Below are 20,651 nucleotides of genomic sequence, written 5' to 3'. Positions count from 1 at the left end.
TTAAAAGCATTCGCTGTTTTTACAGAGGATAGGAAGTCACCCTGTAATGTTTCCTTAACTATCGTCATCCTAAATATTTTACTACTTACAGTACTCTCTACAAGGCGCATATTTGGTATAGCCATACGGAGTTAGGAAGCAGAGTGCCTTTTTATTACAGAAAATACAGAGCCTTATAATAAGCCTGAGTGAAATATCTTCATTACCGAAGCAGCTTTGTACTGGGAAAGCCTACCACTGGAAAAGAGAAAGCAGTACAAACATACCAATAAAGGCTATTTTCTCTTTAGTGCAAAAGAAAAAGAAACAGAAAAACTAATGCATACTAGAAAACAAATCTATTGCATATTTAGTATGTGTTTACCTAAACTTCATAACCCTAGACCCTGAACAGTTTATACCTGTACATTAAAATACAGATAAGTGTATTATTCCCTTCATGACAGCAGCCGTACCATACTGTGACATAAGGAACAGTTTTAAACCAGGAGGAAACCTGAATTTTAAACTCAGGCTCCCTCCAACCTAATCTAATGTGTCTTCAGCATGAAGTGAGTGAGTTCTTGTATTTAAGCTACAGCCGGTATGACACAGTATGCCATCTTAGCAACTGCTTCCCACACAGCTACATGCCCTAATACTGCAGCATTTTCAACCTGCTCGTACAGATATTCCTTTAAAAGTTACACTGTTAGAAGTAATTTCACCCTTCTGGGAAGTACTTCATTTCATTTTCTGTGCCTTTAATCGTCCAGACTCCAAGATTGCCTTTTTGCCTCAGTCCTATGCACCACACAGTTCAGTTTTAGCCAAACCACAAATAATATTTATTCCAGCTCTTCGATCATTCTATTCCTTACCTTTTCTGCTAACTAGACCTTTTCTGTTTTCTTCTGTTCTAAGCAAATGTCGGTTTTCTGTTCCTTCATTATTTTTGTTAAGGAAAAAAAGAGGCAGAAAGCTATATTCCAACATACCTTGAAAGCAGAGTAGTCTTCACTCCCAGCTGTTTGACTTTTCAATAGCTTCACTCACACTTCAGCGCTCCCAAGAATCATAATGTCACAACCACTGTAGCTTGCAATCAGAGGCAGAGGCAGATCTCTCTCGCACACCCTTCCTCCTCTCCGTCTATCTGACAGCTGTGCACTTTTTAGGACTGCAGCAGGACTTGCCTCCCGGTCCCTTTGCCACTCTGATAAATAATCCCCTCCCTGCTATTAAGAGCATGCTGCCATTATATCTTAAAAGCACGCCACAGCTTGCATGCAGTAGCTGTGGGAAAGCTGCATTTATTTATACAGGAAGCTTGAGCACAGCACTTCCTACTTCCCATCCGAGGCTCAATTCAACTGCAGGTGATTGCTTACACCCTGTCACGTTCCTGCCAGTGCATACCCTGTGTTCTTACTTGGATACCCGTGCCGCTTTTAACTCCCATCTGAGCCCTGACAAGATAAAAGTGAAGGAGATAAAGCATCAGAGGTGAGACCCCACTTGCCATTTAACCTGCTTCAGGATAGCAGTTTGTGCAGCAGCCGACCTACTGGCAGGCGATGTCTGCAGCCCTGCTCCTTCTGCTTATCTCCAGATGTGAAAAACGTGGTCTAAAAGCAAAGTGATTTCTTCACGAGCAAAACTCCAAACTCCCAAGCAGCGGTGTAATGTCAAGTACCGAGTGCTTGTGCTCAGCTCACTGTGGCAATGCTACATTTCGACTCTAAGCTGAGCTTGTGTGCAAGAGGGGTGGGAAATTCTGCAATTCTCTTCCCTAATCCTGCAGGTGTGATTCACGCCCGCGAAGAAGCAGGAGAAGGTATGGTGGTGCCACATGACACCAAATGCTCAGGAACTTTTCCTGCTGTAGGAAACGTACCACACCCGCAGATATGAAGGACAGATATGTCCGAGTGCAGCGGGTGCAGAAAAACAGGGAGAAACAAGCACAGATGCTAATCTCTAATTTTATTTTTATGATGAAATAAATTTACTTTGTGCTTTGTGCAATTATTGCTGGCATTTTGCCTTCGGTACTTTACTGGGAGGACTGAGGTACAGGCATTTCTTCAGGAGTTTACAGAAGCTCAGAACTGAGCTTTTATCTATTTTCAGACAATTATACTGCATCAGGTGAATTTAAGGAAAAGGCAGGAAGCTCATGGCACTTTAATTCAGCTTACTGGCACCTCTATGATGCAGCTTTATTTAACGGCACATACTATTTTCCCCTTGAAATAAGCACAGATTTTATCAGTCTATTTGACATTGCTATAATTTTGTACCTGTGCAGGGAGAGAATAGCATCTGGGAAAAATACAGCCGTCCCAATATGTGGAATCATGTTGATCCCTACAGGATTCATCAGTAGGATTAGGCAACCTAGAGCTGTCTCACCCACACCGCCACTTGAGCTAGCAGAGCACTCCTTGCCAGTAGCAGACCTTTATCCTCGGCAGCAACCAATCCTAGGCAGTACTTAAGAAGCACTTGGGGTTCAGAGCTACTTTTTAGGCTGCAGAGCAGTGGTGAAAATTCTGAATTCTGTGTCTAAGTTCACAATTAGAAAAGGAGAGCCCTTCAGTGGTTAGGTTTTTATACCCCACCTCCTGTTCCAGTAGGAAATATTTAAAGCCTCCACCACTTTTCCACTACCTCTCTTCTCTTCTCACTCCCACCCTCCGTTCCAGCTCCTTTTTCTGCATCTCCTACCTTTGCTACTCTGCCTCCATCGCCCAGGTACTTGTTAGGCAACAGATGAAGCGCAGCAAGAAAAACCTCCCCGCTCAGCTCCTGCGGCCAGCACCGCAGCAGTTCAACAGCAGAAGGACAATCAGCTCAAGGAGGAGAGTGGTGCTACAGGGAGGATGAAGGAAGTCACTCAAGCTGGTGTGGGGAAAATGGTAGGGTGGGAGGTCCAGAAGTAGAGCAGGGAAGCGGACAGTAACAGCATCTGGTTGGTACTTTCTCCTTGCTGGCACAATAAAACTGAACCAGGCTTCACTGCAATAGTCTCCACCAGTCAGGAGAAACAACTGCACATAAAGGCTAATCATCTTTTCAGATTTATGATTAATCCTGCTCATATCTAGGGGAGCTGTTCTTCTGAATTAAGAAAACTAGATTAGTCTATTAAAATGCGGATAAATTCTGGAAACTTCAGCTGCAAACATCGCATGGTATCTTTATCCAGTCTCCTACTGCGTATCTCTCTGCACGGAAGCTAGAATGTGACTGCAGAAACGTGCAAAACTGCTTACAGCAAATTTAGTTTCCCCAAAACATCACAGAATTATTGAGAAACATCATGAATGTTTCTTAAGACTTATCATTTTCTGGAAAATGTTAAGGTGATCTTATTCCAAGCATTCCACTCCAAGCGTAGCAAAACCTAGACTGTGATCCCCGTATTTATATGCAGGACAATCGCTTACTGATGCTGGGTGGGCAGCTGGCTGTTCCCCTGCTCCCACCTTCAGTTGTGTGCCTGCCCCTGCCTCTGTGCCTATCCAGGACTGCTGCAGCAACGCGGAGCTGAAGGTGGCGTGGCACCGTGCCAGAGCTATAAGGACTTGGGATGATCAATACCGATGATTCTTTCCCTCGCCGTCACCAAAGGTCCTGAGCTGGACTGTTATGAGCTCTGCTATCAAAATGATTTCTCCTCCAGCTGCACCTCGAGCCCAGGTACTTCAGAGTTTTATAGAAGCACATTTTCTTGGCAAGCTAATTTTGTGAAGTGTTATGAGTCGTGCTAAAATTGCTATCCAGCTGAAATCCCTGAATCTCTTAACCCAGATTGATTGATTTCCTTTCAGAGCCAACAATAAATAAAAAACACAAGTAGGGAATGTCACACAATGCCAGTCACGGCAGAAACTAAGCCCTCCCCATTTGCTGTCTTCTTCAATAACAGTAATACAAAGCACAAAACAGAGAGGGTCCGGATAAATTTTTGGCTGTTCTTAACTGACACTTTTACAGCTCAGGGGTGGGGGAATCTGGGAGTCTCTGAGGTGGTACATGCCAAAGCACAACATCACAGGGAATTTTCGGTTGAGTTAACAGCCAGAGTAAGAGTAAAGGTTGGCATAGTTAATTACTAACGTTGCTGTGTCATCCCAGCAGCTACTTGAAATACTTACAAAATGACCAAGCCACTCTGGCATTAACTAAAATTACTAATTAATTTATGAGGTAGCTGGGTAAAAAAGTAATAGCACGACCCCTGAAATGCCCTCTCGCATCTCACAAACAAAACACCATTAACAGCAAATGTAAACACCAAGTTAGCGTAAAACTCAGTTTCATTATATTTCTACGTACGGAACCAGAATTAGCCTATGACGAAAAAAAATTTGTCACTACCCTGATTCAGTTTTTCAACTAATAAAAAAGAAATATCCTGAAAAATAATTGCTAGCCACAGGTGTAAAATAAAAACAGGTTTTGTAACAAACTTCCTAAAACCAGAGCGTAACTCTCAGTAAAATGTCTTTATTCATTTCACTTATTGTGCATGCAGATTATCCATTCTCCTATACACAAAAATGTATTTTTATATGCAAGAGAAACAGTTTCACAAGCAGAATAGATACTGATATGTAACATAACCAATGCTGAAAAAAAAAAAAAGTTTTTTTACACAACGGGTATAAATATATTATCTGAAGTTGACAAGTACGACACCCCTCAGTTCATGGGCTAAGGATAGTTTTGTTCAAGGGCAACTATTTCAAAGGAGGATTCCACCCTCAAAAGTCATTTGTGATAGCTTCATGAAGTTACTACTTGAAAAAAAGCATCTCTAATCTAACATATATAGATTTATTACATAAGCAATGACAGAAATTAGATGTCAGTGCAAAAACACAGAGCTATTTAATATTTTGCGTGCAGACAAGCTTTTCTCAGAATAGCTGCAAGAAAATCAGGATCGCATCTTTTTCTGTTTAAGTAACCCTATTGTTCTACAATTCAGACTCGGTATGCAAGTCACTCTCTGGCAAACCAGGCTTGAAATCTTCATTACTCCCTTCAGCTAAAAGATACTAAAACTTTATTATAAGGTATTTTGTGGTGGAGTGAAATAAATCGAGTTAAACTGTTTTGAAAGAATAGTAGGTATAAACCTAAAGAGCTTTTTATTTTACAGTAAAAAAGTGAGTGGGATGGTGCGCTCTCTACTGAACATTCATGATGATGATCTCAAAACACGTGGATTTGTCTCAGACAGACACAGAGAAAAGTGGTAAGCTGACTTACAGTCATCCTGCTCTATGAATAAAACAAAATGCAAGTCATTACAACATCCTGGCACAGCCGACCATCTCCAAAGAAAATACAATCACATGTCTTCCACAAATATCTGTATTTCTTCTCTACTGATACTTTCTCCTGTGTTTATAATTTGAAATACTTCCTGGGATGTTGGAAATGAGCTGCTGAAAATGAGCTGTCAAATACCCACGCAGAACAGTGCTGTATGAAAGAAACACAGCCTCACCAGAGGACAGTGAGAAGACAGCCTGCTACCCCAGCAGAACAGCTGTGCTTGGGGTGCTCAGAAATCTGGTTTATGGGTCAGGGCTGATGGCTTTGACAGTACGTTACTGGAGTGCCAGTGCAACTTATCTTCTTGGGACCTGCAAGTATTAAGGGTATGGGTATTTTCCTCCACAGAAGATCCTGCTGATAGCATAGGTCAGTTGGTGATGTTGCCAGGAGTAGGCTTTTTTCACCAGCAACAGCTCTACATACATTTTTAACTTCTACCAACTGCCTGTTCACTAGGTGTGTGAAGAACTAGCCTGTAAAAAGAAAACGGGCCGAGCTGGCACAAGTCTTCCGTAACTAAAATGCTGATGAATTTTCACCAAATGACAAATATCCAGCCCAGGAACAGCCAGCACAACACCCTCAGCCTAGGGCTCATCCTCAGCCACCTCTCCATACTCAGACACGAGGAAGAGACAGGTTACTGTCACCCTTCCCCCTGACCTCCTGGGACAAGAGACATGCCAGTTGTAAGCTCACAGAGCAGTGGTGTCCCTTGTCCCCCACACAGTAAGCACAGCCCCAAACCCTCAGGATGGGAAGAAGAGCTGGCACATCGGTGACGTGATGACAGTACTTCACGTGGCAGCAGAGGACGCAGGACACCTCATGGGCTCGGAGGTGACCTTGAGCAAAGGGGGCCAGCTCCCCAGCTGGACAGCACACGTAGCTTCCCACACACCAGCACCACCTGATGAGCTGCTGGAAAAAAAATATCAAACTAAACAGCTTGCCTTGCTCTTGAGCTCAGGTATAACACATGCAGATATGGAGTTGCTCGGTTCTTCTGAGGACCGGGTAACAGGTAAGAATTTATAGCTGCAAAAAGAGTAATTCGTAAGGTCGTACTGAGAGGACCATATTGCATGCACACAAAGAGGAGACAGTGAAGTTGTCCTCCTGCTCTTTCTTAAAGTAAGCAGGCATTTTCAACAGAAGATTGTATGGGAAAAAGTCAAGGTTTGGTTAAACGAATTTATTTTCTACTAGCTGTGCTCACAGATAGCTTCAGAGCATGGCACAGAATAAATTATGCAGTTGGTTTTAGTTTTTTTTTTTCCTTTTGACTGTGTGCCCAAAGTGACACAATTTGTTGACTTCTGACCAAGTGTTTTGGTAATGTACCTAGAATTGCAGTGATTCCAGACATTGGAATCACAATCGCTTTAAAAACTGAGAGGGCAAAACCATACCAGCAGCCAACACAGGAAGCTGCCTCTGCAACAGAGGAGGTCACCAACCTGTCCTTGTCATGAGAAAAAAATGTGCATGCTGTTTTCATTTCTCGGTTTCTACTGCTTCTCCTGTCCTGCCTCAAGTTGTCAGCTGCCCTTTTTCGGAAATGTTAAAAGGCAGCTTTATTCCTTTCAACCCAAACCAGTGAAGCGCCTGGTGTGGCTCTATCTCCAGGCTTAAAAGACAACTGGAATTGGAGGGAGTGGGGGGAAGCTTAATAATACATCTCAGCCCAGACCTTGCTGTTCTAACTATACCTTTGGAGTAGGGGACAGGCAGCTCTGAGATGAGATATGATTGAGGCACCTCATTTTATGGCAGTCACTGCCCTGTTACAGGGCTTCCGCAGACATCCAACAGGCAGGACCACAGCGTGGAGCTAGAGCATACCCTCGATTCATACCTTTTCTTTAGTGTTTAGGTACGACGCTGACGTATCCTTTGATTAATACAGGGTGAGAAATGATTTCCAAGTTGAGAAGGGTTACTCCAGTGGACTGAATATGCAGGGAAATGCTCAGCTGAAACACACCCATACAGGAAAATCAAGAACTTGTCCCTCTTGCCCAGTATCCCTCCTCTTACTCGGCTTCCAGGGAGGGCTGCCCACCCCATTTCCCTCCCTCACCACCCCACCGAGCAAGTGGTTAAATTCAACAAGCATAGTGTGAACTCAAAAACAAGCAAACTGCCTACTTGCAGCAAATGACACAAGGATTTTTTTTCAGGTGCCCTGAAATAATTTTGTAGTTTTTAGCTCTATGTTGTTTATTTTTGCAACTGTTCCTTTCAAGTGCCAGATAAATTTATTAAAAATACGTGTTTTTTACCTCATAATATTAAAAATCTCTTATAAAACTAGGCACATCCTTTTGGGCAGAGAGATTCTCTATGAAAAGAAAGGCAAGCTTTATAAGACAGCAGGGGCTGAAGGGCAGGAGGCATACCAAAACCTTTGCTTTTCTAAACACTGCTGAAACCCAAGCAAATAATGCTTTCTGCTTCACTACTATCTGCAGTCACTGAAGAACTGACAAGGGAACTCATCTTTTTGTTAAGCAAGACCTCTGTGAAAATCTACTGGCTCTGCTCACCTCCCCTGCACTTCTCAGGAAGAAATTTAAATAGAATTTAGGTATATGCGCTAACTTTTCATTTTACACATATGTAGACGTTTCCTGTGACATAACAAGACAAACCAGTCAGAAGCAAAATGTGTTCCCACAGAGAATTACTTTGCACTGTAAGCTATATGCAAAGCTTTGAAGTGTGAACTCTGAATCTGATTCTAGGAGCTCTGTCCTTCTGCAACCAGGGCATGTGAATGCAAGGTGGTGAAAACGTGCTCAGTGAACTCTGTCTACTAGTCAATAACTAACTTGTTCTCCTTACATTATCCTTAGGACAACTGTCTCCACGCCTGTATTTGCAGATCCGAAGAAAAGGCAGTTTCCCAAGTTACAAGGCCGTCACGGGAGCAGAGACACTGCCTTGTGGAGTAAGAAAAGGAGGACAAGAGTAGAAACAACTGGCCTACTTACATGGAAGAAGCCCTGACAATTCTCTCACTTCCCATTAGTTAGGTCAGCTCCCTCTGTGGGAGGCTGACAGTAAGAAACCTCCAGGTTCTTGAAGTCTGTCAAGGAGATCTGAGAGAACATGAAATTTAGGGAGAAACAGGGGCCAAAAGGAAACCATTTGACTCCCCTGAATATGAGATTAACATCATGAAAAGGCTGAGGATAACTTTCTCCTGTCCCTCCCTGCTTTTGGTTCACTCATAGAGTACATTTGCTATATAGAAAAAAAGCATGTAAAAGGGAAGAAAAATTAAACACTTTCAGGATAATTCTAACAATGCATGAAAACTATACAAAAAAGGAAAAAGTTATTTCAATGTAATATATTTTGGTGTTGTTTTTTTTCTTTCTAAGACCAGCTCTTCCAGCTCTTAAAATAATCTCTCACGTTATTGTCTAACATCATGGCTTTTTGAGCAACATATATTAAAAGCTGGTAAACAGCATTTCCCAGCAGCCTTGCAGTGGCAGACTCCAGACCTGTAGCATCTCCAGCATCCCTTCTGGCAATCACAAACATCTCACCAGTTTCTGGGTATCCCAGGGCACAAGCTGCAGCAGGTTTCAGCTGTGAACGTGGCAGGAGCACCTCACTGGGCTGCCAAGAACTAGAACAAATGTGCTGCTTCCTACTGAGCAAACCTCAGAGAAATTATCCAGCACAGCTTAGGAAGAACCGGGAGGCTCCATCTGAGATGCTTTTGAAATCTGGTCATTATCAGAATATGCCACAGAAACAGTGTTTACAGTAATGGATTCTTGTCTTTAGGTTAAAAAAGTATGAAATCATGATGTCATATATAGCACAAACTCTGTACGTGAAAACAGAATTTGGTGAGCAGAGGATAGGATAATTGATTTTCACTGTGGTTTTATTCTTGATCATATTGGTTTAAAGAACTGAAGAGTTCTCAGCAGTTTGACTGTTTTGAAGAGTTTCCAGCAGTTTTACTGTTTTTTTTTTTGTTTGTTTTTTTTTTTTTTTTTTTTGAGGAATAGTCATTTCTCTTTCCCCAAGCAAAATGACAGGAAGCATGAATCAAGACTGTTTAAAAAGTCACATAACAACTTCCTTTGTCCTTATTGATAACATTTTTGTTTTTGTGACCTGAGTGGATATTTGTGTGTGTGTGCTCACTGTGGGAAATCTTTTTCCAGTGACTAATCATTTTGATGCAATATTTTACATAAAGCCAACAGTTGATCTTTTGTGTCATTCCTTCTGGTGTCAATAGGCTTACAAGAGAGGACGAAACTGAAAAACATGTAGGAAGAATAAATAAAATTAATGTTTTACAGGAAATTAAATGGATGTTCTGCTGCAGTTAATTTCCACAAAACACAGTGGAGTATGGAGTGAATGTAGATAGCAATGGTCAAGGAAAAATTCCAAGGATCAGCTTTAGCTCTTTGACTCTCTTTCCAGGAAACACCAACATCCTTTTAGCCTGCTTCAACTGGCAACAGGTCCCCAAGAAATTCGTTGTCATTTAGTAAAAAACAGAATGCACAGCACTCCACAAAGTTTTATGTTTGGATACCACCTGAGCCAACATCACTGTGTTGTGATCCAGACCACCTGAAGCTTGTCACTGTCATTGCATCAAGGTTTAAGATTCCTTCATGTTAGAGGGTCCCCAGACTGATGACCAAAGAGATCTCTGCTGCTTCTGTACCACCAACTGCCCCCAAAAATTATTTTTGCAATTTAAAGCTCTATGGGAAGATTACAAAATGCTGTTGAAGTTAAAATAATGAAGGGTTTGATTGTTGAACAACTGTTTCCAGGCATGCTGCTGAAAAAAAGACAATGAGAAAAGGACTTCTTCATTTATTCAGAAGGTATGTATTATAAACCATGGTTTTCCTCAGGAATAAAGATTTATTAAATAGGCAGATTTTATGCTCCCAACTTGTATGTGAAAAAATCATTTGGTGAGCAGCAAAGCTAATGAAGCGCGGTTTCTAAGGATTTGCATGCCTTAAACACTACTGAACTTTACCACTAAAACAGTAACCCTCATCTTCCTGATATCACTTACAACGTGCTCCTGGACACAAGGCAATGCAAATTACGATTTGCACCAACCCACATGCATGACAGTTTGTGAGTCCTGTACGTGGTAACTGTTTTTCAGACTGGATGCTACCAGAAAATGGAGCGCTGCCTGCCTTTTCGCATCGGTGACTTGAAAAGTTGTCAAAGGTACTGGCAGAGAAATAGTGAGATCCACGCAGGCTCGATTTCCTAGCACAACACTTAACTCAGTTTCAAAGCTCCAAGGACTGGACTGATGATTTTACAGAAATATGGCAAAAGTCATTGTATTCTGCAGTTACGAGTCTGAGGAGTACCCTAAGCACAAAGCTTATGTGTTGTGGTTACCTTTGGGTTTCATTGCACACAGTGAGAAGCAAAGAGGGAAAGCCTTCATTTGACAATCTGGTTTTGGCCGAGGGAAGCCGATTTCAGGACCTCTGCAACAGGCTTTCCACCTCCTTAACAAAACAAACCTGCAGCAGACATACAAGGTTTATATTTTATTCTAGGCTTTGCCAGAAACATCCTCTGACATTGGAAAAGTAACTGAACCTCAACATGCGCTGATTTTAATATTTGTAACTCCCCAGAAAACTTACTTGCTTATGCCCCAGGTGTCTTGTATATCCTGTTACTGACTGTGAAGTGTACTGCATTTCCAGGCTAGTTGGGTTCAAGCACAAAGCAGAGGAACATAAATATTCAACAGGGAAGTCAGAAGTGAATGAATAGAATGAAAAGTCAGTCATGACTGAAAAAGCTTTTATTTTTTTGTGAGCATCAGTGATCTGATGAAATGGATGGTATTTGTTTGGAAGGTAATGCAAATGATCGTTCAAACAATACAAAGTGTGTGTAGCCTATTTCAATCAATCTTGCCTAGCTAAGAAAGATCAGTAGAATAGACAAACGCCTTACACACCGTAACTGCTTGAATGCTAAATGCTAATATGAAATGAACACTAAATGCCTGCAGAGAAGCCATGGGGCCACGGGGGGCCACTCTACATCTCGTTTCTGAATCATGCCCTGATTTCTTCCGACTTCACACCTTCTTCCATTTGACTCTTCAGTGTATGGGGTGTATGTCTTCTGATGTCAGCCACACAAAGACTTTGGCAGGCAATTCCTAAAACCTCCTGGCTGGCCAACCCTGCGTTACCCATGTGAAACCTGCGTAAATCTACTCAAAGTCCAAATCTTCTCACCTTTTCTTTAGAATACGTATTTTACCCAGTCAGCAAAAACTCAGCTATCTCACTGTGAATATGGCAGTAGTTCATGATTTTTTTGTATCTATACAAGTATATAACGTGCACCAGTATGTTTGATGTTGCTTTTGCCTTAAAGGCTTTCTCTGTGAAATGTGTTGAACCAACAGTTTTTCTGTTAGTATGTACATCTTAGTTCCTGTTTTACTGGAAATGTAGTATGCGTGACCTCATGTTTTTGTTTGTCATTAATGTGAGCAGAGGTTTATGAGAAGGTAACTTCTTCAGGCAACACCAGTTCGACAGTTTCTAATCTACTATTAAAATGCAAGTAATGATAAAAGGCTGTATTTTGTGAGATTGAGTTAAATTAACTAGGTAGCCTGGTATAATTACATTTCATTGTATAGATTTTTTGTATCCCACCCCAAACGGGTCCCCTTGCAAGGCAACAGGCAGGAAGCCGCAGCATCACAAAGAGCTCACAGCCTGAGCTGCAGTCAGAGGCAACAAGGAAGAGCTGTAAAACAATACGAAAAGAAAAGCAAGGGGGAGAAGCGTGACTGGAAAAAGATACAAGCTACCTTTGCATCTAAAGAAGTTATTTGGGACATTTGACATTCCTTCTTCAGCCTCCTTTCCTCCTCCTCAAGAAAATAAATAACCAAACAGACAAACTCTTGCCCGATACGAGTCCCCACTGTTTGCTGACCACAGAAGACATGGGGGAAGCCGTGAGCTGCGGAGGAGCTGGAAAGCAGAGGGAAGCAGAAGCCTGGAGAGAGGGCACGGGGCCACCCGGCAGCCCAAGAGCCACACACACACACAGCTGAGCAGCTGCGGCCACCGCCACCGGCTGGTTGGTGGTAACACCTAGAGCCTGAGAAACACTAACTCAGACCACACGTTTCCTTTCACTATTTCCAGAATCGCTCATCTTGTCCCTTAAAAAAGAAAAGAAAAGAAAAAAAAAAAACACACAAGTGCCCTTCCAAGCAGACTTTATGGAGTGAGGCAGAACGCTCCTCTGGTCCTGAGCACCACAAGAAACGCTGCAGCATCACAGGCTCTCAAACGCTTCTCAGTCTCCTGATTTCATTGCAAAGCTGAAAGCTCCTGAATGAGGGTAACTGAAGCATAATTACTGGATGATTTTTTTTTTTCCCTTTTTCACCTTTTTTTCAGTTCGGCCACCAACCCCTTCCTCACTGGTCCTCTCCCCCTGCAAACTCCTCGCTGTTTCAGACGGGTTAATGAAGAACCTGTTTTGGTAATCAGTGGGGTGCTCTGATTGCTTAATCGTGGCACAGATACTGTCAGCACCTCACTGCGGAGGTGTTTCTGGCAGGGTTCGTATTTGGCTTTATAGCCTTCCTCCACAATGCGAGCCGTCTCTTAATAAAGAAGCTGTTTTATTGACACTAACAACTGAGAGGGACTTTCCCTGGTATCTGTAATTAGAGCTTTGGTAAATGATTGTACTGAAAAACGATAGCAAGAAACTATTCTAGAAAGGATTAGCTCTCTTTTAGTGCTGGTAAGAAGCTAGAAACAAAGCAGGGTGTTGCAACACCACAAAATCAAGCTGTGCCCCACAAACCGTTCTGAAAACCAGCTCTGTACAGATCAGTTTCCTGAAACAGAGACAAGAGGAGGATGCTGTGAGCAGGCTCTGGAAAGCTGTCTGTCTGTCCGTCTGTCTGCTGGGGGGCTTGGCAGCAGCTCGGCAGACAAGCTACCAACAGCAGGTAGGCCCGGGGCAGTTGCACAAAGCTCCCCCTTTCCTCAGATACAACGTCTCAAATCCCACTAGCACAATCAGCAAGGGGACAACTGCCCTTGTCTTTGGGTACACGTTTCTACTTTTCAAAGCACGTGTCAGCCATTCAAGTAGCAGATTCTCAGTACTACTAGGCAGAACAACTGCTGCCCAAGGTGCACAGAGGAAACTCTGCTCCCCGCGTCCTCACACCTTGAGCACTGCCTTCCATGTTTTTTGGCTCTGGGAAAACCTTTTACCTTTGAGAAGTGTCACAGGCTCCAGAGCTCCTCCTTCATTTCTGACTCTTCTTTCCAAGCAAGAACAATTTAGGTTTTTCCATGCCAGACCCGACTGAATCAGCTTTATTTTATTTATTTTTTTTCAGCCCCTTCCCACCATGCTGACAACCGCTACAAGAACACAGGACCAGACCATTTGTGTTCCCCATGGCTCTTCAGCCTCTTCCGGACTGTGCTACATTCGTAGGCTTCCCCACTGGAAAAATGCCCCATGTTGGGTAAAACTACAGTAAGGCAGCAACAGTGGACAGTAGGGTCCAGCCTGAAAGTTTAAAGGACGTTGTCAACATTTGGAGTGCTAAACAGCCTTTAGTCAAGTGTATCTGCCATGTTCTGTGATCGTACAATTGCATTATTTGTTTTAATACCATGCCCCAAACAAATCTGACTGTTGGTAATGAACTTTTCAACCTCTGTTAAGGCAAAAATCACTCACACTCCTAATGCTGTCTGGGTAGTTACAAGGAAATTTGGAAGTAGGCTTTCCAAGGGGAAAAAAAAAAAAAAGAAAAAAAAGTGGTAGAGAGACCTCTGTTCTGTACCCCATCTCCTTTAGAAAGCTGCTGAGCAAAGTGCTGAACTAACACGCTAAGGTCACCTGAAAACCACCTCTTAACAGTTATCGAATGGCTCTTAAAGAACAAAATAAATACTGAACGCTTTCAAACACTGTTTATATTTCATATTTACTCTAACATAAAAGATGAATAGTCAGTAACATATGAGAATACCTAGTCAACACTACCACAGAAAAGAACTGGAAAATGTTAAAGAAAGAAGGAAAATTAAAAGCCACTGTGATACCTGGATAGTGTCTGGCATCGTAAGATTGAAGAAAAACACACTGCTGTGTAAAGGGGGCATAATGCCTTAAAACGATGTGTAACTAGGACCAACTGTCAGAGGGATTAACACATTAGATCTTCAGTCTCCACCAAACTGATTCATGAGGACCTTTAACTGGAAACAGAGACACAGCTGGCAGAGGAAGCTGCTGGTGTCCCTGACTGCTCTCTTGTGGAATAAATGCCTTTGAGATGCTGAGCACCAAGCAATGCACCAAAACACAGTTGGCCTTTCGCTGTAGCTTGCTCACTGAGTCTCATTCACCCATCCTGCTGCCTTCCTTTTATTTTCCGCTCTCCCTCTATAGTACAAGGTGCATTACAATGTATTAAACCTTTCTGAATGGAAGAAAAAATACCTTTTTCAATTCATTCTGGAAGAACAGCAGAGGAGTTGCATACACAGACCAAAGATGATTCTCTCCATCCACTCTGAAGCTGTGGCTCTTCACAAGCACTTGCCAGGCGTGATTTTGAAACTCCCTTTTGATGCAACTCCACACCAGCCTCAGCTTTGAAGTTCCCTTTCAGTAAAACTACTGCCTAGGCTTCCTCTGTAACTACTGTGAAGAAATATGAATGTGTAAAGCCATCCTTTTATTTCAATACTACAGATGCACATAAAAGGGAATCTAGCTCTGCCTTCATGATTTATACTGTCAATAGAAGCCTTTAACTAAGTTACTGTAATATTATTCAGTTGAATTTAGTTGGTTGCATAGCAAACATACATGAGCTACAAATTTCAAGAAACAAAAGATCTATTTAGCTGCAGGCACTTTTATACCACCAGTGGGCTTAGGTATGCTTTCAGCATTTTGCCTATTCCATGGTAATGCTAGGGGATTAGGCAGATTAGATATGCCTACCGGTTCAGCTCCCCGATAAATGACAGGCTTTCCATCCACAGCGGGCCCTCAATAATTCCATTCCTGTGGAGATGAAAACGTACCTTTGGAACAACGCAAAGCACTCCACTATTGAGCTGCTGACTGAAAGTTTTGTTAGTATCTTAAGAGCACAGCCATACCTGGAAGCATGCCTCCCCTTCTCCAAGCCACTCTGGGCGCAGCAGAACGAATGACGCCCCGTTTCCTCTGGAATGATGGCCTACATTTAGCACCCACAGTGTGACTGTGGCTATACTGGATCTAGAGAGCATGCCTCTATGTTTTGTACTGGAGTAAAGGCTGTTTTTTACCTCAGCCCACATAATGCTTCCCACTTCCAGCTGAACTACACAGCAGAAACCTTGTAGCCATTGCCTTTAGATAAGGGAAAGAGAGACGCCTACCTATACAGAGATCCATCACAGAAAAGTGTTCAGCTGCAGTTCGAGTGGCCAAAACCCACTTTCTTAGATGATCAATAAACTACATTTCTGTGAAAATGGGTTAGCACTAATTACCGATGCTTATATGGCTTTGTAGGTATCAGTGGGTTTGATAAACTTAATCAAAACCACAGAAGCACAGACCTCAGCAGCGTTTCCACCCCTACTGGCACAGCAAAATAACAGGAATTGGGTTTAGATCATTACCACCAGTTTTTACTGGCAGGAGTCGGGGCCTAACACAAACACGCTGCCTGCACAGCGTCTTCTTCCCTTCGTTGTTCCACCCCTCCCTACAACCCAGGAATACACTACCTCTTCCTCTAGAAAAAGTCACGCCTTTGAAGGACAACATTAATATGACTTAATATGAGATGTTAAGGCAAATAAGGCTATATATGAGAAAGGATTCCCCGCATCTGTAAGACCCCCACTTGGATTTCCTTCGTCATAAAGAAAGAGCTCTGAATGTGCTTTTAATTCCTGGTTTGTAGTTGATGATTAAGCTTGGCACAATCTTTTTATTGTTTACTAAATGTCAAAGGGATACATTTACTTTCTCAAGATGTTCCTAACAGAAAAGCAGTTGGATGTTCCTTGTCTAGAACCAGTTTCTGTTTCAAAATTTATGTAACACAGAATACAAACACCCTTCTTCTGAGAGTCCTGGATCTCAATGCTACAGAACTGTAGTCGTTTGTAATGTATGCTCGAACAAATTCACACTTCAGAATTCTTTGACTCTCTTAAACATAAGCCTTTATCTTCTCATAATTCAAAATGCCTTAATCGTTCCTGACTCAGCATAATTTAGCTTTGTCCTGAAATTTTATGATTCTCAGCATTATTTGAATCTTGCTCTGAGACCTAGAATTGCAAAAGCTAAAAATATTAAAATATGCTATTTCAAGGAAGAAGCAGACATTAATTCACACTAGCAAGAACGGAGTAGAGTTAATGTGAGCTCAAGCCTTCCAAAATCACTACCTTTTGTACTTCATTTTGTAGTCAAACAAAGCCTAGCCAAATACAACTAACCAAAACGCAGAAGACTGAAATCATTTTTAAATCTATTATGTTCTTTTCACTGAGCATCCAAGTCTGTTCAGCTTAGTGCCAACAGTGGCTCTCCTTAAATCCTAGACTGCATTCACAGGATGAACTGACAATTACACCAAAGGAACCTTCTCCTTGCCAAAGTATTTGATACCTGGCTGGTATTTTCACTAGCCAAGTCTGTTTTGCAAGCTTTACGAACTGTGCTGTAGCCCATGCTATTTTGGTTCTGTGATAGCTAGAAGCAGCAGCTGAAAATGATCCAAGCCTGTCGTTTTCTAATCTCAGTCACCACATGCATCATGCTTCATCAGTGATGAAAAATAGAAATATAACAGCCACCCATATCTTAGGACGAACGGTGTCTTTGGCCATACAGTGTCCAGAAGACATTTTAATAAAGTCTTGTGTCTGTAGCACTAATTCATTCTGTGTGCTGCAAACCAAGCTACACACATACACTCACGGCAGACCATGGGTTCATCCTGAAAGACAACTGAAAGCACTTTGATTTTGGTAATAGATGGGTATAACATCAACAGCGTTTAGGGGAAGAGAGCTGTGCCCCATGGAATCACTTCAATGTTTCTCAGCAAGACAGACAAAACTGAATCCTACTGCCCTGAAGATGAGAAGAAATAAGTAATTTTGTCCTCATACCTGGGCTAGAAACATGCAACTTAGTAATGACAGCAGAGCAAAGAGAAAGGCGAGATGGAGGTGCTGGGAGGGGAGTTACAGGGGCTGGAATCCATGGGGGTAAGCATCAAGACTTGGAAGAAGTCTGAAGGGATTCCCAAATATCCCTAAGGAGTGGGTACTGCAACTGCCAGTACTATTTAACACACAAAAAATCTCCTCTGTTTTTTAGGACGTCAGTCCCACAAAACAAGTATCTCTCAAACTATCTTTCAAGTCTCATTTGCTTCTTCGATGATTGACTTGCCACAGGGAAAAAATGCCCTTCATTTTTCTAAACAAGAAACCTACGCATTGTTCTCCACAAACTCTTCTTGAAATGAGCATGTACATCTGTGCATATGTAAAAGCTTTAAATTTCAAAGCACAGTCGTATTAATTTTGGTGCACAATTTTGGTCTTCTTTCTGACAATATAAAATTGTGCTGCCCAGAGTGATGTAAATTGGGTACCACAATAACTAATTCAATTTGTACTGTCTCTCCCTTTCTCTAATATCAATTATCTTCTACAACACCACAGTGTCATTGAAAAACACTAGAACAAATTATGCACAAGAACCAGTTTACAAGGAAAAAATCAAGAGGATGTATGAGAAAAAAAAAAGATATGTATATATATATCTGATTACAAGGATTGTGTAAACTGAGACAATGAGATCACCGTTCCCCTACAGCTTATAGAGCAGTGCTATTTTATGGCTTTTCCTCATCAACATACAGCAGGTTTTTCAGCCTTTTTTTTTTTTCCCCAAATGGTATCAGTTAACACTGGAATAAACCCACTGGGTGTGAGTTTCAGTCAGTATAAGATGACAAAGCCTTTCCAGGCTGCACTAGAAATTCACACCAGCTACGAATCACTCTTGACATCCATGAAATGTATGATGTTTGACCCTTTTCTGAAACGCATGCATAAAGCAATTGAAAAACACTTCCAAACAAGCCCTGCTACATTTTACACTCATTTCTTCATACAGTGATCATGTATAGTAAAATGCCATGCAGCCTTGGGCTTTATAATACAAGGGCTTCTATAAATTAATGCCCAGGGAAGGCAGGGAGGACAGACGAGCAGAAAGAAACAGACCAGATAGTTAGTTTAAAATAGAACACTTGGAATGGGAACATGGGAAAAAAAAAAAAAACAACTGAATGCTAATCAGAAAAACGTATAAAAAATTAAACCAATCAGACTACAACATCCAAAAACCCCACCTTTCAAAATCTCAAATACTTGCTACATAACAGACTATATTTCTCTTCTTTCAAAGATACCAATTTCTTTTTTTATTGAAAAGAAAAGCTTTATTCTAATGAAAATAATAACTTTCATTATTTAATTCAAGATACAAAATGACTCAGACTTGTCTTCAGTTCTGAAGACACTATTATTTTGCATTAGTCTAAAAGAGCCCTCTAGTGCTCATCTAGTGAAGGCATAAAAAAACTTTTAAATGGCTAAAGAACCTCCTTGCAAATTTCCACCTATCAGCTCCACCCAACAGCTCTAGCTAGCAGAAAGTAAATTTTAGTCACTGGGTGATACATCTGCATGAAGAAAGTTATTTTGGTTAACGGGGTTAAGCAGCATTTCAGACAATCATTTATATAAATAAATTTGTATTAATGAGTATTAATATTGAGAGCCTTCAGCCTTCAAAATGAACTAATTCTCTCATTCAGTCACCACTACTGATAGTCTGCAACTAATGGGTAAAGCTGCTAGCATCTCCAAAGAGTCATTTTTTCACTGGGGTTCCATTCAGTTCACTTCTTGAAAGGCCATCCCTTTCCAGTTTTAAAAAGGCAAAATCTGCTTAAGATTCCTTACTCATCCACACGTCCCACTCCCTCAGCTGGGCCAACAAATCTTCTGCCTGTGAAGATAAGCTATGAGGCACACCACTGTGTGTCCCAGGACTATCAGAGAGGTCTATCAGTCTCTGGGGAGACTACGCCTTTGGGTTCCCTATCTACCACCCAAGAAAAGCATTCATCCCATCAGCAGGAGCTGCAAGACAGAGTCGTGTGCAACCTGTAAAAAAAGTGCAAAATATGCTTACATTTTGTCTGCAAGACATCTACTGGTAGTCACGTGCCTTGTGTACCTGTGATGTGACATATATGTCTGGACACAAAGAGCAATCTCAGTGCCTTAGCTTCAAGCTGAGTAATAATAAGGCATCGTCTGGCCTTCCGTATACTCACAGGGCACCTCCACACCAAAGACATACTTCCTGAAGTATGGTGTTACTGGTCATTCAGACACCCCAGAATACATCCAGCCTCCCACATGAGCTATGTTTCTCTCTTGTGGGTCTCCTGTCTGAGTTACCAAAAATCTGGATCCCCCTCTGCTCACCTGCTGCCACAGCCCCTGTCCATGGGGCCAGCGAGACTTGGGAACATTCCGGCTGAAAACTACCCACCTGTCAGATCAGGCCCATAGTTTCTCCATCACGCGGCCACATGAGGGCCAATGCTTGCACAACGTAGAGGCCAGCATCCATGGGTAAGGAAAAGGGCATAATCACCTCATTTGGTGGCACGCAGTCCCACAGGCTCCACCACCGCTGTCCTGACCTGCAATCACTTCTGTAGGGCTTTTGCTCTCAGCAAGAGAGGTAATTCTTCATCTAAACCAAAGAGTGTTTTTTTATTTTTTTCTTTAGGGAAATAATGCAGTTAATACCAATGAAAGTATCTTGACATTTTATTCCTGCTTCTTTCATAATTGATAGTAGCTTCTTATACACATTGCAGTTACAAATGAAAAAGAACTGTAAAGCCACAGTGAAATAAAAGCAAATACATTCAGTCCATCTATAAAGACCAACGTTACTTCTGCAATGACTTTCTGATTTTTAGAAAGCATGTGCAGAAGTTTTGAGAACAAAGTTTGACGGCAAAGACATCCCTTCTGCCAAGACTGATATTCATGATCGGGATGTGTCAGACTGCCACTCCAGAGTCCCTCAGACCCACAGCTAATGATACACTATGTACAAACAGAAATACTGCTAAAACAATGGGA

The 20,651-nt window shown here is 41.9% G+C and overlaps 1 protein-coding gene and 1 long non-coding RNA gene across 6 annotated transcripts in view; one reads left to right on the top strand and one right to left on the bottom strand.

The window, feature by feature from the left end:
• RNF144B (ring finger protein 144B) overlaps positions 1 to 20,651 on the bottom strand; it is a 91,761-nt gene that overhangs the window by 57,862 nt on the left and 13,248 nt on the right. The window contains exon 1 of one of the 5 annotated variants that reach the window (XM_083824060.1): positions 1,548 to 2,813. The exons of 2 other annotated variants lie outside the window; for them this stretch is intronic. The gene's annotated coding sequence lies outside the window, so the exon portion shown is untranslated. Of the gene's footprint in view, positions 1 to 977; positions 1,315 to 1,547; positions 2,814 to 20,651 lie in introns of those variants that run through there. 2 more of the 5 variants (XM_083824063.1, XM_083824062.1) reach the window with 2 other exon arrangements.
• Positions 1,349 to 18,765, top strand: LOC310894209. The gene is made up of 4 exons (XR_014579675.1): positions 1,349 to 1,485; positions 3,511 to 3,684; positions 5,153 to 5,248; positions 8,193 to 18,765. It is a non-coding gene; the product is annotated as an uncharacterized lncRNA (long non-coding RNA).

This window comes from Anser anser, assembly GCF_964211835.1.
Source record: "Anser anser genome assembly, chromosome: 2".
Taxonomy (NCBI): domain Eukaryota; kingdom Metazoa; phylum Chordata; class Aves; order Anseriformes; family Anatidae; genus Anser; species Anser anser.
Note: the sequence above shows the minus strand (reverse complement) of the source record. Positions and strands in the feature narration are given on the sequence as shown.